The 10959-nt window shown below is 46.7% G+C and overlaps 1 long non-coding RNA gene across 4 annotated transcripts; it reads right to left on the bottom strand.

Annotated features, from left to right (window-relative positions):
* Positions 1-7091: 7091 nt before the first annotated feature.
* On the bottom strand, positions 7092-10206 carry LOC125551559 (uncharacterized). Of its 4 annotated transcripts, none has more exons than XR_007302788.2 (5): positions 9820-10206; positions 8108-9742; positions 7610-7676; positions 7444-7544; positions 7092-7347 (listed from the first exon to the last, which is right to left on the bottom strand). It is a non-coding gene; the product is annotated as an uncharacterized LOC125551559 (long non-coding RNA). The 4 variants fall into 4 exon arrangements; XR_007302790.2 differs by having other exon boundaries at positions 8108-8511; positions 9743-10201; XR_007302789.2 differs by having other exon boundaries at positions 8108-8511; positions 9820-10195.
* Positions 10207-10959: the final 753 nt, after the last annotated feature.

The raw sequence follows: 10959 nt of genomic DNA, 5'->3' as shown, positions 1-10959 counted from the left end.
CCAGCGCCAGAGGCTCGGAAGCCGCTCAAATGGTCACGCACGCCCATCATCTTTGACGAGGTGGACCATCCTGGCCGTACCACTGCGGTAGGCCGTTGTTGGTCTCCCCAACAATTCGCAACCTTAAGGTCACAAAGGTGTTGGTGGATGGTGGGACCGGGTTGAATCTGATTTCCCTAGCAGTTATCTACAGACTTCAGATATCAGAGGAAGAGCTAGAGGTTACCGCACATTTCAAGGTGTTAATCCCGGCAGGAGCCATCCTAAGGGAAAGATCACGTTACCGGAAACGTTTGGGGGAGAACTGAACTACAGGACTGAGAGGATTGTGTTTGATGTGGTTGATCTCCCCTAGCCATACAATGGGATTCTTGGACGCCTGGCCCTGGCTAAGCTCATGGCGGCATCCCACTACTCCTACAACACCTTGAAGATGCTTGGGCCACTAGGAGTCATCACCATCCCATCGGATGAGAAGGATGCAATCATTTGCGTGGACAAGATGTACAGGTACACGGTCGTGGAAGAGACAATGGCAGTGACAACTCCCGCCAAGGAGAACAAAGGAAAAAGAGAGATTGTAGGAGCTCCGACAAAGAGTCCGGGAATCGTGCCCCCACCAAGTGCACGACACCCGTTGACGACGTGCTGGAGTGTTCTAACAGCAAGAGATCCCAAGTTGCTCACCCCAAGTGAAGAACGTCCCTGCATGGCTGGCTGGCATTGATGGTACTTTCACTATGAGCGCCACCCTCGATGACAAATAAGAAAGCACGCTCGTTGCCTTCCTGTGATCGAATATTGATGTGTTTGCCTGGTAACCATCTGATATCCTCGATGTTTATAGGGAGGTAATCGAGCACCACCTTGTTGTCTGCCCACATGCCCGACCTGTCAAGCAGAAAATCTAGAAGTAGGCCTTGGAGAGGCAACAATTCATTGCAGAAGAGATCAAGAAACTTGAGGCAGCTGGTTTGGTCAGATGAGTACTGCATCCCACATGGTTGGCAAATCCAGTAGTAGTCCGGAAGGCTAATGGGAAGTGGAGGCTTTGCATAGATTTCACAGATCTCAACAAGGCTTGCCAGAAAGACCCATTTCCCTTGCCGCGTATCGACCAGATTGTGGATTCCACATCAGGTTGTGATTTTCTATCCTTTCTGGACACCTACTCTGGGTATCACCAAATCTTCGTGTCCAAGGAAGATGAAGAGAAGACATCATTCGGCACTCCATGTGGTATGTACTGCTTTGTCCGCATGCCATTCGAATTAAAGAGAACCGGGTCCACTTTTGCAAGGGCAATCGAGATTGGTTTTGAGCCACAGTTGCACAGAAACATAGAAGCCTATATGGATGATATTGTGGTCAAGACCAAGGCTAGTGCCACCCTTATCCAAGATTTGGAGGAGACGTTTGATAATCCGTGCAAGATCAATCTGAAGCTCGACCCGGAGAAGTGTGTATTTGGTGTTCCCTCCGCAAGTTGCTCGGGTTCTTTGTATCTCATCGTGGGATCGAAGCCAACCCCGACAAGATCAAGGCCATCAAGCAAATCCAAGCGCCAAGGACAGTTAAGTATGTGAGGCGCCTGACAGGATGTGTTGCTGCACTAAGAAGATTCATCTTCAAGTCTACCGAGCGCCCTGCCGTTCTTCAAAATTTTGAAAAAGGTCGATGCTATGAAGTAGACCCTAGAAGAATATGCAGCTTTGCAAGAGTTAAAGGCCTACTTGTGCTCTATGCCTACCTTGGTGGCTCCCAAACCCCAGGAGCCGTTGTTGCTATACTTAGCAGCAACCAACCAAGTGGTTAGCGAGAAGTGGATGAGGCAGAAAGTGAGCAGAGACCGGCAGAATCAGAGAAGGATCAGGACAACAATGAGCACGAAAACGAGAACAACCTCAAGAATGTGGCAAGGAAAAAGTGGTGCAGCGCCTAGTGTACTTCATTAGCTCCCTGTTACAGGGGGCTAGATTGAGGTACTCTGGCATGCAGAAGTTGATCTTTGGTCTCATTATGGCCTCAAGGAAACTACACCACTACTTCCAAGCCCATGAGATCATGGTTGTCACTCGTTTTCCATTGCAAAGGATACTCTGAAACCCTGAGGCTACCGGCGGAATAGTGGAGTGGGCTTTGGAGTTATCCAGCTTTGGTTTGAAGTTTGAGAGCGCATCAACTATATAGAGCAAGGCGTTGGCGGAGTTTATTGCAGAATGGACGCCAACCCCTGATGAGGAAGTGACAGAGACAGTTACCCCCGCAACGAATCACCCCAAAAATGGATTATGTATTTTGATGGTGCTTTTTCCGTACAAGGTGAAGGAGCTAGCGTGCTTCTTGTCGCCCCCTCTGGGGAGCACTTGAAGTATGTCATCCAAATGCATTTTTCCCGGGAAGAAGCTACCAACAATACAACTGGGTATGAAGGGCTCCTTGCCGGGCTCAGGATTGCAGCTGAATTGGGAATTAAGAAGCTGATCATTCGAGGAGATTCACAGCTTTTGGTGAGACAAGTTAACAAAGATTATCAAAGTCCATTATTGGAGGCATACGTCAAAGAAGTGAGGAGATTGGAGGAGCGCTTTGACGGATTGCAAACAGAGCGCATACCTCGTGCGGAAAACAACACAGTTGATCATCTATCAAAGTGTGTTGCGCAGAAGCTTCCTGTGGAACCAGGGACTTTTGTTCTCCATCTCACTCAGCCCTCCGTATCCCCAGCAACAATGGCCCGGAAGAAGATAAAGTTGGACTACGGTAAGCCTCTCCCGAAAGAGTCGTCCGCTCCCGGTGGAGGCCCTATCGGAAACAACTCTTCACAGCCTGCCGGACCACCCCTTCTAGCTGGGCCCATGGACCCCACAAACGAGGCTGGTGCTGCTGCAGTAGAGGAGGTGCTGCTAGTCCTCGTTGCCGAGCCCCAGGCTCCAACTTGGGCAAGGCACATTGTCCACTTTCTCCAAATTGGAGAGCTTCCTGGCGACCAAGATGAAGCTGAAAAGGTAGCCCGGAGGGCCAGTATGTATCAGTTTGTCGATTGCACTCTGAACAGAAGGAGGCCCAACGGTGTGAAATTGAAGTGTGTTTGCCGGGAAGACGAAAAGGAACTTATGGCTAATATTCACAGAGGAATGTGCGGCTCCCATATTGGATCAAGGGCATTAGTTGGGAAAGCATTCCGGCAAGGATTCTATTGGCCCACAACCCTCCAAGATGTGGTCGAGCTAGTCACGAAATGTGAAGCCTCTCAGTTCCATTCCAAGAAAACACACCTTCCTACTCAAGCTCTTTAAACAATCCCTCTATCATGGCCATTTTTTGTCTCAGGGCTCGATATCCTCGGCCCCTTCCCCCGAGCAATCGAGGGCTTTGAATTCTTGTTCATTGCCATCGACAAGTTTACAAAGTGACTGGAAGTGACTACCATGAGAAAGGTGACTGCTCAGTCAGCTATCAAGTTCTTGAAAGAATTGGTGTGTCATTTTGGAGTTCTGACAAGGATCATACCGACAACAGCACCCAGTTCACGACTCGCGCCTTCATGCAATATGTTCATGCCCTCGGGTGCAAGATCTCATTTGCCTCTGTGGCACACCCCCGGAGCAATGGACAAGCTGAGAGGGCGAACGCTGAAGTGCTACGCGGACTCAAGACAAGAACTTTTGATATGCTGCAGAATTGAGGAGCTACTGGTATTTCTCTAGTCCCTCAGAACGACACCAAACTGAGCTACCGGGCAGACTCCCTTCTCCCTGGTCTACGGGGCAGAAGCAGTAATCCCCACGGAACTCATTTACGGGTCACCTCGAGCGCTTGCCTACGATGAAGTAGTGCAAGATCAGCACCGGCATGATGATGTTGTGCTACTCGAGGAGAACTGTCTCCGGGCTCCTACGTGTGCTGCATGCTACCAGCAAGCCCTGTGTCGCTATCATAGCCGCAGGGTTCACGCCCGGTGTTTTGAGGAAGGTGACCTTGTCCTTAGGCGCATTCAGTCCGCCAAGGGTTCAAAAAGTTGTCACCAAAGTGGGAAGGCCCTTTCCGGGTAGTATGAGTCACCAGACCTGGCGCAGTCCGTTTGGAGACCGGAGATGGAACTCAGTTTCAAAACACATGGAATATTGAGCATCTCCGCAAGTTCTACCCATAAGGCGTGGTTGTCGGGCCCTGCCTGGCAGCCACCCCCTTGTACAAAGCCGGGGCAATGATCTCGTGCAAGAGAAAATAAAGAAGCGCTATGGGGGCCCCCCGACCAAGATCTGCATGCATGCATGAGCATTCCTAGACAACTGCATACGCATTTCATGAGCATCTGCATATGCATATAGATAGGATTGCATCATGCATTCATTCTCATCTCCATGGAGCTGCATGTTCCTGCTGAGAACTTGACTTCGACAAGGAGATGAGGAAACCGTTCGGCATGGGGATCCCCGGCAAGCCAGCCAGATAAGTTCTACCTCTTGTCCGTTAGTGTTCTGTAAGCTATAACTTGTGCATAAGAAAGCCTCGCCACTCTTTTGAGACTTAGGTGCTCCCCCCCCCCTTAACTCAAACGTTGCTTCAGTCAGTATGGTCGTAGTGGCCTTTGGTAAAAAGAAGTTGGCAGGGGGGCTGGTCCTTCTGTCTGTTCCCTGGCAGACGCAGCTCTTCGGCAGACAAAGAGGGTACCAGCAGGATAGCCTGCCGTGGAAAAGTCTTTTATTTATATAAAAGAGGAACCTCACCTCTGCATGGACATACACATGCACGGGTTCCCAGCAAGGTTCATATTTTTCATTAATATGCTAATACAAGTACAAGCATTACAAAACATAGACATGGACTCGAGAGATTACATTATTTGAATTAAAATTTGGCAAGTGCCAGCAGATTTAAGATTGAAAAAAAGATAAGTGCTCCATAATGCCCTTTCTTTTCCCTCTCCTCCTAGGCATGGTCGTCGAAGGCGAGGCGGGCAAAATGAACGCCTGGGCATGAGCCCAACCCACGCCCCTCGGGCTCCAGGAGAGATAGCTCAACAGGAACGGGAGCTCGAGGGAACGGCTCGATGGAGAGCATGGAGGAAGCCTGCCGAGGTCTAGTTCGAGGACTGCTGGAGGAGCCTGGGAGCACCATCCGCACCTCTGCATCCCACTCCCCGACAAATGACATTGCCGGGGAGGAGATGCGGATGCAGATGATAGAGCTGCCGCCTGATGAAGATGGTGCGGGCGGCGATCAACCAGAGTCAGAGTCGTCGCTCCCCCGCCTGCTGTCGTCGTCATCGCCATCACTGTCCTCCTCATCGCTTTCGCTCGAGGAGGAGCTTTCGTCGTTGGTCGAGCTCTCCGCGCAGCACCCTAGACGCCCTCCCGAGTGCCCGAAGATCTTGACGAAGAGTAGGCCATTCTCCATTAATTTGAACTGGAGAACGTGCCCCTTCGAGAAACAGTGGGCACGGGTAAAGGTCTTCCGCCCACGGCGGAGGTACATTACATGAGGGGCAGGGAAGTCGACGTCAACCCTCATACATTCATTCCTGCAGCCCCTCATGTGCAGCCGCAGAGCGCGTGATTGCTCGAGCTCCATCTCCCGCACGAAGGGAGTTGGGAGGCGAAGATGACCACACAAGGGCTTGTATAGCCCGATGATAAACTCCAAAGGTTGGTCCCCGACATGGCCTTCCATTGGAGGAGGAGCCGCCGGAGGAGGCGCAGCGGAGGTGCCGCCCCGCCCTCCTGTAACGCCCTCGATGCGGCTATATCTCCTACGTGTCGAAGCACGACTTAGAGGCATAACCGCATTGAAAGCAATGTCGCAAGTAAGGTAATCTTCACAACAACCCATGTAAACATATAAAAGGGGAAAGGATACATAGTTGGCTTACACTCGCCACGTCACACAAATACATGAATAATATTACAATCATCCAATACACTCAGGGTCCGACTACGGTACCAAAATAAAAGATCAACCCCCACATGCGACAAAGTCCCGATTGCCCCAACTGGGCACCACTACTGATCATTTGGGAAAGACACATAGTAACGGCGAGAGTCTTCATCGAACTCCCACTTGAGCTCAAGCGCATCGTCTGGAATGGTATCATCGGTCCCTGCATCTGGTTTTGGAAGTAAACTGTGAGTCACGGGGACTCAGCAATCTCGCACCCTTGCGATCAAGACTATTTAAGCTTATAGGTAAGGCAAGGTATGATGTGGAGTTGCAGCAAGCGACTAGCATATATGGTGGCTAACATATGCAAATGAGAGCGAGAAGAGAAAGCAAAGCACGATCGGGCAACTATGATCAAGAAGTGATCCTAGAACAACCTACGTCAAACATTACTCCAACACCGTGTTCACTTCCCGGACTCCGCCGAGAAGAGACCATCACGGTTACAAACGCGGTTGATTCATTTTAGTTAAGTTAAGTTTCATGTTATCTACAACCGGACATTAACAAATTCCCATCTGCCCATAACCACGGGCACGACTTCCGAAAGTTCAAATCCCTGCAGGGGAGTCCCAACTTAGCCCATCACAAGCCCTCACGGTCAACGAAGGATATTCCTTCTCCCGAGACATTCCGATCAGACTCAGCATCCCGGTTACAAGACATCCTCGACAATGGTAAAACAAGTCCAGCAACACCGCCCGAATGTGCCGAAATCCCGATAGGAGCTGCACATATCTCGTTCTCAGGGCACACTCAAATAGGTCAAGCTACGAGTAAAACCAACCCTCGAGTTTCCCCGAGGTGGCCTCGCAGGCTGCCCAGTTCGCTACAACAGGAACCCCCCTTCAGCAACGCATCGATGCGTTGTCCTATGTTCCTATATGCGTTGCTACAGCCTACACCAACGGATTTATATGCGCTGTCGTTGGCGGCGTTGCTAGGGTCAACAACAACGCATGTACATGCGTTGGTAAACATGGTGTACAAGTGTTGTAAGATGGCACGCATAGAGTTAGAGCGCAACAACACTTCATATGTGTTGTAAGGGTCATTTAAAATACTAGAAGCTTCAGTAGATCACATGAACAATTCATGGTATTTCCAGAATTACTAGACAATGCTGATAGAGCATTGGAGACACAATATAATGAGCAAAAATGTCTCATATATTTAATCGAATATCTTTCATTACAAAGAACATGATCCAAAGTTTACAAGATGTGAAACTACCTAGTACTAGTAGGCAATTCTTAACCTTGCAATCAATACTTATCAGCCATTCTAAAACACAATGTTTGAAACATTGACCCTGAAAATGGCATTCTAATTATCTAACTACCATCCCCATTCTTGACCTTACAATCAACATCTGAGCCATGCATCATCTGTTTATCTTGCAATCTACATCCACAAAGAAGCAAAGAAATGAGATGAGTAACTTACAAAAGGGAAAACCAAGTTAATAGAGCAATAAAATTTAAAGGAGGAGCACATTACAAAGGTTCAAGGCCGTGGCATCAGTAGCTCTGTACACATAAGAGGAGAGTACTAGTCAACACCTGACAAATACTTTGATCATTTATTTCCGATGATAAAACCTGGTACATGTCAGTTGAGTTAAAATAAACCTTAATTAGAACATACTAAGCAAGAAACAAGGTACCTCTCTTGAATAAAATCATGTGCTGACATACCACATATCCTTTGTTTGCTAAGAAAGATCTGCAGTTCTGTAGAAAATACAAATAAATGCAAGATTCCAAAAATTCAAAAATACTTCCATGTCCAGATAAAATAATGAACACGAGGCTAAATTTGGACGTACTTAAAATTGGTACAGTGATACAAGCCGCCAAATGTTATTTACCTTAATTTATAGAGATGTGGTCCTAATCATATTAAACTGAATAACAAACTTTTTCAACACGAGTTTATTAAATAACATTGCAGATTATGCAACCTATATTTGTATAATACATAAATTTTGCATCTTGCATCAGGTTAAAACTATATAAAATATCATAATATATTTTTACCATTCTAGACTAATTTTCTATTTAAAAGACCAACATGTAGAGGTGGGAAGTGCATATACTTACAACGTCAGTACCATTACTCTGTAAAGAAACAAAATAATATACACTAGAGAAAGAGTCATCACCATGCTATGAAGTGGAAACATAAAGACTTCGAGACTTAACATTTTCTTTGTAAACTGATGACATTCTATTTCTCGTAAATTCCCTGCATCTTCAGTTCTGAATATACACCGCTTGTTCAGATAAGAAACTGCATAAACCCACACATACTCATTTATTAAATTATAACAAAGTTCTATATTTAGGGTGTACGGGAGAAATATAGCTTATATACAACCAAGGCATAGTACAGAATAGGTTAAATCGAGCAACTCAAATCTTTGCTCTGTGGAGGTTATGTCAAAGAAGCATAGGGGAATCATGAAGCGGCCTCCTCTTTCTACAGAAGCCTCTATATATATCATGGTCGTTCCCTGAAGATAAATACCCTTGTCACCATAACAAGTTATAGTGTAATACAATCAGCCTGGAGAAAGAAAATAAGACGTGTTGTTAAGATCACAACATGCATACACAGATGTTGAAAATTATGTTGGATAATCCAAACATGCCTACGTGCTAGAAGTATTAAATTGTGTTTGAGTTTGATTTAACTAGAAAGTGATCAGCGTTGCCGTGTAATTAGGATTAGGTAAGTCCAAGGTCGGTGCTAGTCCTATACATGTGCTTGAGTAGTAGTACGTCTATAGGTGTTCGTGTTCTGTTCGGCTGGAGTTGCCTTGCACACCGAGTCTGGTTTGTAATTGAAGTCTGTATAGGTTAGGAAAAAGGAGTCTGGGTCGGTGGCATGAGTCAGTTCAGGTCCTGCACCAATATATAGGGGCAGGGTGCGTGAGTTTTGTACCTAGAGAAAAGAAGAAAAGAAATAAAGAGGAAATAAGGGCACGACAAGGGCCTTGGCTATCAATTTTTTGTGCGCATGTGTTCATTGTGTTTTGATGCGATCGATTCCAGAGGGCGAAATTCCAACAAATTACAAACCTATGAGTGCGGCTGAATTTAAGGAATATGGAATAAATTTATGGAGTGATGCATGTGGGGCTTATTCCTTTGGTACAAAGTGTGACAACGAAATCAATAAGGATTCATAAAACTAATAAGGGGATTTTTTGTTTTTATCCTCGATTTAATCATGATGCCACAGATTGACACTAGTGCTGACTTCTTCCTCTAGTGCATCTAGAAACTTCATCGAGGCTATATTCAACGATCTTGTAAGCAATGCTCTTTGATAAAATGATCATAGCTAAGATATATCTGAGATAATATGACAGCTGATTGAACAAGTGTGTGATGATTAATTTCACTGTCTAATCTTTATTAATTACCGAACTGCTAGCAGCAAGAATATCAAAAACATAATGCATCACAACAAAGAAATTTGTTAGTAAAATAGGATGTAAATATTCTTCTCAAGTTAACACACACAGACACAATTGCATATATCCAAATCAAAGAAAAAAGATGACTAGCAACAACTTTCACATGGTGAACATGAGTACCGGGTATAGGAAATTAATAGAGGCAAGCATAAGATTAACTAAAATGCCTAGAAAGGAGTAGCGGCTGGTTGGGCCTGCCGTGATCTACAACACTATGGCGGACAACCTAGTACAGATGTTGTAGTACTGATAGGAAAAATAGCCTAGAATCAGAGGATCCAGCAAAAACACATGGATCTGTCCCTGTACCAGTACCTGCGGTGGTGGATCAGGTGAGATTGACGGAGCGGATGAGGTGGCGGCAGAGGAAAAAAGAGGATTGTAGCACGTACGAGGATGTGGTGGCGAAGGCGTCGGGCGACCTCGCAGGCGAACGGGTGCTTCAGCTGGGCGGCATCCTGCTAGGGCTGGCTAGCCATCTTTATGGCGATGTTGAGACTGGCGTACCGGCCGGAGTAGACACGGCTGTGCCGCTCCGCGAACCCAGCCCAGATCTACAACTTTGACAGGTCGGCCCTAAAGAGCTCCTCGCCGCCGCCCTGGATTATGGCACCTGCACCACCAGCTAGTTGGACCATGACACCGCCCTCTGTAATACAGCGGCCCTCCATGTTTAGACATTGCCCGTACAAGTGTTTGAGGGTGGATGGATTGATAGGGGGATCCGAGTGAGCAACTCTGCCCCGTGGATTTCCCATCTCCTATTCGCAGATGATTGCTTAATTTTTATGAAGGCGGATTCCAGGAGCGCCATAAGGCTGAATGAGATATTGCATCATTACAGCATAGGCTCCGGACAGTGTGCAAACAAGCTGAAAAGCTCGGTCTTTTTTAGCCCTAACAGTGGCGCCTCTGTTAAGATGGGAGTCAAAGCGGCATTGCAAATACAGAGAGAAGCAATGTCAGAGAAGTACCTTGGCCTTCCAACAGCTACGGATAGAATTACAGAGCAAAATTTTGAACACATCAATGAAAGAGCAAGGTCAAGGGTACAGGGATGGTGTGAAAGGAAGATGTCTTGTGCAGTTAGAGAAGTTCTTTTGAAGTCAGTGGTTCAAGCTTTACCGGCCTACTCTATGAGTTGTTTTAAACTCACAAAAAGTTTGTGCAAGAAAGTGACGACAAGTATGTCGAAATATTGATGGGCTGGATCACTTGACAGAAAAGGGATGCATTGGCAATCTTGGGATAAGATGTGCATTTCGAAGTCACAAGGAGGACTGGGATTCCGAGACCTGGAGATTTTTAATGACGCGTTGTTAGCAAAGCAAGCTTGGAGGCTACTTGAGAATCCAAATAGTCTGTGTGCCAGAGTGCTTAAAGCACGTTATTTCCCTAATGAGGGGTTTCTGACGGCGAACTGTCCAGCTAGTTCGTCTAAGACTTGGAAAGCAATAATCCAAGGGAGAGAGATGTTAAAGACAGGACTCATACGACGAGTTGGCAATGGAGAGACAACCGAGGTGTGGCAC

Source organism: Triticum urartu, chromosome 4A (genome assembly GCF_056163025.1).
Source record: "Triticum urartu cultivar PI428250 chromosome 4A, HENAU_Tu73, whole genome shotgun sequence".
Classification (NCBI taxonomy): Eukaryota; Viridiplantae; Streptophyta; class Magnoliopsida; order Poales; family Poaceae; genus Triticum; species Triticum urartu.
This window is presented reverse-complemented; position numbering and strand designations above follow the sequence as displayed.